Raw genomic sequence first — 7,429 nt, forward strand, 5'->3', positions numbered from 1 at the left:
TATTTGTCTTTCTATACATTTCAAATGACTACTACATACGGATGTATGTAAACATATTTTAGAGTGTAGGTTCACTCATTTTGCTCCGTATGTAGTTACTTGTTGAAATGCCTAGAAAGACAAGTATTTAGGAACGGAGGGAGTACTCGCGATTTCAAACAGCTCTCGGTTGAAAGCTTAAATCTCGTCGAAGGTGAGGTGGGCCACCTCAACGCAAGTCAATCTCATGCCGTTGAAAATGCGTCGGTTTCTTTCTTTCGAGGCATTTCACATGATGCAGATGAGGACACCGCTCCGACACTTTCTTTGTGGGTTGTCGTTATCTTTGAGCCCTCCCTCCCTCCCACCTGGAGTCCATTGAGGGGAATTCAACCACGGGGCCGCCAAAGGTTGGCTGGTCATCCACCCAGCTGAGCACCAGGCCACGGGCTGTTATAGTGAAAGGGCAGTCTTTGCAGAGGTGAGATGCAGTCTTGAGGGCACTAAGAAAAAGCTGGCACACAAGGTAATGCTGCCAGGCCTTCCTGGCAAGACGATCAGCCGTGAGGATCTTGTTATGAAGGATGGGCTAGAAGAACAATCTACACTTTGGCCCCGCGTGTGCCTTCTAGATTTTGTCGGTTGAGAACTTCAGATGCGAGCCCATGATTTGCACCTGGTAGACCAAACTTGACGAGTATTCCCCACTTTGATGACAGGTACAGGAGATGGAGTCCTGTGTAAGTGGGTACAGAGTTGTGGAGGTGACGCTAGTTGCTAGGTCAATGAACTCCCGCAGTTGGCCAGGGCGGCTCAGCCTAGCCGCCGAACTGATCTCGTTGTCATTATGGAGGTCGATATGTACCGATATGTTCTTTTGGGTGGCAATGTCAAATAGGCCTGGGCACTGAGGGCACAAATCACCATAACCGGACCAGTTGTCATGCCAGAATGTAGCCGTATGCCCCATCGTCGATGTTGATAGCAGTGGATGCTCTGAAGAGGGCTACATCAGATGCACCACATGGGAGCTAGGAGCTGGGACCCGGACCACGGCCGATCATGGTCATTCCATTGCAGCCAAAGCCAATGAAGCCTTAACGTCCTACCAAAGCGATCCATGTCCACGATTGCCAAGCCCCAAAATGCCTTAGGGCGGCAGAACCTCTTCTAGTTTACAAGCGAATGACCGCCACCCGCAGTCTTGATGTCATCACCACACAAAATGAAGCCCTTAGAGATCTGGTTGACCTTGGCACTAGCCCACTTTGGCCAAGGGATGACTGTCATGTGAAAGATGGCGATGGAAGTAAGGGTCGTCTTCACGGGCGTGACTCTCCGTGCTCTGACAATGTTTATACCCTTCTAGCCAGGAAGCTTTCCACCAATCTTTTTAGCAAGTGGTTGCGGGTGGACCTTACGAAGCCGGCGGAAGTGAAGGGGGATGCCTAGATGCTGACCCAGAAATGAGTAGATCTTGGCCTGGAAAACGGTGAGCGGGTCTTGAAGGTCAATGCCCTCACAGCAGATGGGGAAAACCGTAGGCTTCAGGAGGTTGGAGATCAAGCCAGAAGCATTTCCGAAGCAGTTGAGAATATATTTTATTCTTGTGAGCTCGACCTTGCCGGGGTTGGCGAAGATGCTGGCATCATCAACATAGAGTGAGATCCTACATCGCGCCACCCTCGCCTTGACACGCATGAGGATGTCTAAGTCTGCTGCAAGCCTGATGAGGTGGTGGAGGGAGGGTCGATGGCCAAGATAAAGAGCATGGGTGATAGCGGATCCCCTTGCTGAAGACACCTTCTATGGGCGAAACGGGGCCTCGACTGCCGTTGAGGAGGACGCGTGAGGTCCAAAAAATTGAGTACAAGTAGATCCAGTCACACTGGCACGGGCCAAAGCCAATATGATCCATCACCTCCTGGAGGTAGGCCCAATTGACTGAGTCAAAAACGTTTGAGATGTCCAAGCTTGAGAAAAAAACTTGGTGTCTTAGATTGGTGGAGCTCTTTGACGAGGTATTGCACGAATACAAAGTTGTTGTGGATGCATTTTTTCTTAATGAAAGCACTTTGGCTTGTGAAGATAATGTCGTCAATAATAGGGGCATGTCTGTTAGCCATGAGCTTGGAGAAAATCTTTGATAGGCCGTGGAGCAGACTAATTGGGTGATAGTTCTTTGTGTAGGTTGCATCTGCCATTTTGGGAAGGATGATGTGGCAGTGTTAATAAGGCTCACGCACTCTCCTCGAAGATCTACAAGCAGGTGGATGGCCGCCACAATGGCATCCTTAATAATGTCCCAGCACGACTTGAAGAAGGCCCCGAGGAAAGGGAGAACACTGCCTCCTTGATCTCCTCCTCATCGAAATCGGCATCAAGGTCATTCTGATCGCGGCGCTAGTATCCAAGAGCCTCCTAGTTGAGCTGGACAGAGCTATACGGCTTCACTCCCAGATGGTCGTTGAAGTGCGAGTGAAGCTCAAACCTGGTTGGGTTATTCCCACGGTGTACTCCTATTGTAGTCGAGGGGCGCTGATGTGTAGTTTTCCACGATGGTGAGGTACAAGAGGAACCAGAAAGTTGAGTCTTTCTTGACTCCGGATAGGCCACTAGTGCAGAACCGGGCAATAGCACCGGTTCGTAAGGCCCTTTATTGTCGGTTCGGTAACCGGCACTAAATTGTGGGCACTAAAGGCCACCCCTTTAGTACCGGTTCAGCACGAACCGGTGCTAAAGGGCAACCACTTGGCACGAGCCAGCTCCGTGGGCACGTAGGACATTAGTACCGGTTGGTAACACCAACCGGTACTAAATGTTTAGGTGTGTTTTGGTTTTATTTTTACTTTAATTTTGTGTTTTCAATTTAATTTAGTGATTGTTTTACATTATAATGAGTTGTTAAATCATTAGGTGAATGTACCGCAGATTAGTTTGACTGGATGTGTGGATCCTAGCTAAGTCATCAAGTATATGTCATATCCATATTATATATACTTGATCACCTACTTAAGTGATCGAGGTAATATGGATATGGCATATACTTGATCACTTAGTTAGAATCCATCCAGTTGAAACTAATATGCAGTTTTTTTTTCATAAATGATATAATAACTCATCATCATATTAATATAAAAACTCTTGCATCATATATATTATCACCAACGGTTTTCATAGCAAAGATATCATCGAGTTCAACATGGTAATGATATTATAAGCGTTTATAACACCACAAAAGCAAATCACTCTTTGAGATTAAGTTTAGGACGAAAAACACGGACATGAGAGGACAAGTACTAAGAGCATGAACTAGCTAATTAATCACTCGTGCTGCTCTCTTTCTCAGGTAAAATAGTATAGAACATGTATAACTTTGCTGATTCATCATATTAGAGCATGCAGATGAACATGTCTCCTAATCGTGGGTTGCGCTTCTGATTGCTGCCCCCTAGTACTTCTCTGTGATCGTTCACAATTTTGCTCCAGTCTTTTACTATTAAGCATTCCTCGCTATTAGAAATCCTGAATGCACTAAAGTGCATTGTAGGATATCTTGGCCGTAAGCTAACAATATTCATGGTACCTTTAGTCTCGATCCAATCAGGCACAACATTCATCGGGAGTCCCTGTTGAAGAACATCGTATAGTAACATACTTAGCAATGAATTTAGCTTAAAAAAATAATGTATGCAAAAGATGCACTGAGGAGAAATAGTAAAAATCTTATCATCTTTCCTAAATATATGTGACCGTAGTTCAGTACGAACACTATTGGTCGCATGTTTTGAGTACTAACATTTTTAAGTGCAGAAAAGAAATTTGTCTTGACAGCATCAAGATCCTCAAGCCATGAAACATAATGACTTGTCTCCTCGCAGTTTAGTTCAGCCCCGGGACAGTGGACGGTCATGTCTACCAAGCGCCGGACATGTTTGCTTGATTGGAAGTAAGCTGTCAATATAAATTGAGATCTATTAATTATTCAACTGGTTCAAATAATCTCACATCGAAGACATAAATATGGTTGAGAAACTCACATAATGGTAGAATTGAAGGCGTCTGCACATCGGCACAGATGTCTCTATTACCTTCAGTATCATCATCCGGACGAATATCAAAGGTGATAACCATATCAGGCTCAAATGCATAAGCCTTGCATTGTGACGCCCGAATAATTAAGCTACAGTAATCCCCTTCTAATGGTGCCATGTCATCAGCCTACTGTTGCTAATCTCGTCTGGATTCAAAACGGTTCAAATTCAAATTTGAAGTTTAAGTCAAAAATAAAAGTTTTCAAATGTCAAAACTAAAATGTGCAAACCAGGGAAAATAATTCATAAGTGTTATTAGTGAATAAACCATATTTTTATAAAAGGTTTAAATGCCTTAAAATAACTAAAACAATGGCTTAAACAATTAGTTAAATGCCTTTTAAAAAAAATTCTAAAACGTTGAACTATTTTATTTGAGTACCAAACTTTTTGTGGCTGAGGTATCAGTAGTAGTACTAATTTAGAAAGTAGTTTTGTATTTTAATTAACCTAAATAGTGTGGAGATTAAATAAAACATGAAATTTGTAGAAAGAAAAATTAATAAACTAAAAACAGGAAAAAACAAAAGGCCCCTCCCCACTACCCTGGGCCAAGTGGCCCAGCTGCCAACAGGCAGCCCACCTGCGCCCCCGTCCTCCTCTGTTCACAGGGGGGGCGTGGCGGCCATCGCTCGGCTACCCCTGCCTATAAGCCGACCCCATCGCCCCGGGCCGAACCCTAGTTTCCCAGTCCCCCCTCTCCTCTCCCTTCGCTCCCTTTTCTCGATCTGGACCGGCGCCCGAGCGCTGCCATGGCTGTGTCGCCGACATTCGCGTAGCCGCCGGCCTCCTCTCGCCTCGCCGTCGAGTCCACGAGCTCCGCCCGCCTCCGCTACGTCTTCCTCGACCACGAGCCCGAGCCGGGGAGCGCTGCATCGAGCCCCACGACGCCTTTCCTCCTCCTCGGGTCGCCGGCGAACTCCGTCGATTTCGGCCACTCTGCTGCTACTAACCTGTCGCCGGCCTTCGTGAGCCGCCCGGTGAGCTCCTGCTCCCTCCCCTCCCTTGCGTCGTCTTCAGTCGCCCGTAGCTGTAGACGCCGTCGCCCCGACCGCCCGCGTCGTCCGTCCCACTGCATCGGCCGCACCTCGTACAGGCCCCGCGCGCGCCCAGGCGAACAATGGATAAGAACTCGAATGAACGGAAAGCACTGGCTGATAACACATGGTGAAAACGGACAAAACGTATAGAAAAGCAACATATAAGAACGGTTACACAAAGTATTAGCACAAGTATATTGCGTTGTATTCACATGATAACTAATTTTCATCTATTTTTCATCCAATATAAGTGGAAACAAGTTTTCGGATCACGACACACATAGACGACTGCAGACATTTCTGTAGGTGCGTGCCCCACCTGCTAGGTTTGGGGTAGTCCTGGTGCATGGTTCTTTCGACTACAAATTTATCGTCTCTTTATTGCAAGTCCTTAATATGGTATGGCAGATTATGCCATCTCACACATAATCCTCGTCCTATTGTGACTTAATTAGTTACATATACCACTGGAATTACATTGTTCCACCCACAGTTGTTCTTCTTCCATTTGATCTTATTCTTAGTGGTAACCTATTAGATCTTGTTTTCTTAAGTTACGTTCTACGAAACTTGCCTTTCATTTCTTTCTTATCATATTTCCCTTTAACTCCTAAGTTCTATGCTCCGAAACTTGCCGGCTAAGTTTCTGTGTTTGAAACTCGCCATACAAGAAGGGCATTATATATTATAATGATATAGAATTACGAAAATATTGTTAAGGGTATTCTATCCCAATAAATCCATAGAACACGATGAGGTACCTCGACTACATTTAAGAACATAACTAAATTAGAGGGCAACATTGAAGAAAGAGGTATTCTATCATAACGATATAGGCTGCACAACCATGCTGGGTGAACAATATCATTCTCTGTGCAATTTTTATTTGCTTTCATACAATACTTCCGCCCATCTGTTAATGATTAGACTTTTTTTCCACATAATATGTCTATGTGCCTGTGAAGTTCATATCAGGATGGAGAATAACCATCATTTCACTTGGTTCAACTAGCACACTGAATAGAATAGTATATGAAAATTTACTGTATACGAAGAGTACTTGGAAACTTTAGAACTGAAACATCTGCAGAATACTATTGTATTGTCTATCTCTGCGTGATCCGATTGAAGAGGAAACATCTGCCACACCTCAAAGAATTTAAGCATGAAACTAGAATGAAGGTTTCATATAGTAAGCTACAATGCTAAATATCAGAGGAGATAGACAAAGGCTCCTAGTTGAGTTTTCCTCAGTTATCAAGGTTAGGAATTTGGATCATCATTCTCATTTTGATACACAAAGGAAGGTATGTAGTACGATGATACAGAAAGGGGGATCCATTACCTTAGCGGAAGACTTCAACCCCATCAGATAACTTCACTTTCAAAGTAACAAGTTTCCTTGTACATTTGCGAGTATTAAATACTCCGACCTATGATGCCAAACACATTTTTTAAGATATTGCTGAAATAAGACCTAAAATATCTTGATACTCAACACCCAAAGCTCGTGTGTGCTGCTATGCGGGAGTTTAGCTCCATGTCAGGTCTTCAATTATTTTAAGCGTAAGTGATAAAACATCAACACCTTCACATAGAAGTGGGATATAATGTGTATGGTTGTGAAGGGTTGTTTGGTTGTAGGCAGTGCCGGAGCTTCATGGAGTGCAACCTGGGCCACCGCCCCCCAGCCCATGAAGAAATCTGTCACTACCCCTAGGTATTTGGGCCATAAGTACAGGAAAATAAGGCCAAGCCTCATAATTTAGGCCCCCCTAAGCCCATTGCCCCTCTAGAATTTTGGCCCAAGCTCCGCCACTGGTTGTAGGGGTGGTAAGTGCATGCTATGAAGCACCACCATCACTTCATGGTCACATCTCTAGATAGGGGCACATATGTCACCTAGTCACCTACGGAGGCACAATGCATAGAATATCAGCATCATACTTATGGTGTGAAGCATGCCCCTCACTGGAGGGCCACATGGCTAGTTAGGGCATGGTGGCATGGCACCTGTGTGGGCACAAATAAATATTTGCCAGTGACCATAAGATTTTCGCTTACATGGCACCACTACAAGCAACCAACACAGTTCGAGACCACAGTAGGTACTTGCCGCACTACCAAAGCGACAAACATTAATTGCTTGTCTTAGACCGTTCAAACATTGTTTGTTTCCTTTTAATCTCTACGAAATTTTGATTTGAACTTAGGATCTCTTAGATTGAAAGGAAAATAAGGGAAAACATAGGAAATTAGGAATATTTTCTATGGTGACACTATTCATCAGTTTGATTTAAATGAATAGACCATAGG

The 7,429-nt window shown here is 44.5% G+C and overlaps 1 pseudogene; it reads right to left on the reverse strand.

Moving 5' to 3' along the window:
- Positions 1-6,048: 6,048 nt before the first annotated feature.
- Positions 6,049-7,429, reverse strand: part of LOC119299163 — a 6,846-nt pseudogene continuing 5,465 nt past the window's right edge.

This window comes from Triticum dicoccoides, chromosome 5A (genome assembly GCF_002162155.2).
Source record: "Triticum dicoccoides isolate Atlit2015 ecotype Zavitan chromosome 5A, WEW_v2.0, whole genome shotgun sequence".
NCBI classification, from domain to species: Eukaryota; Viridiplantae; Streptophyta; class Magnoliopsida; order Poales; family Poaceae; genus Triticum; species Triticum dicoccoides.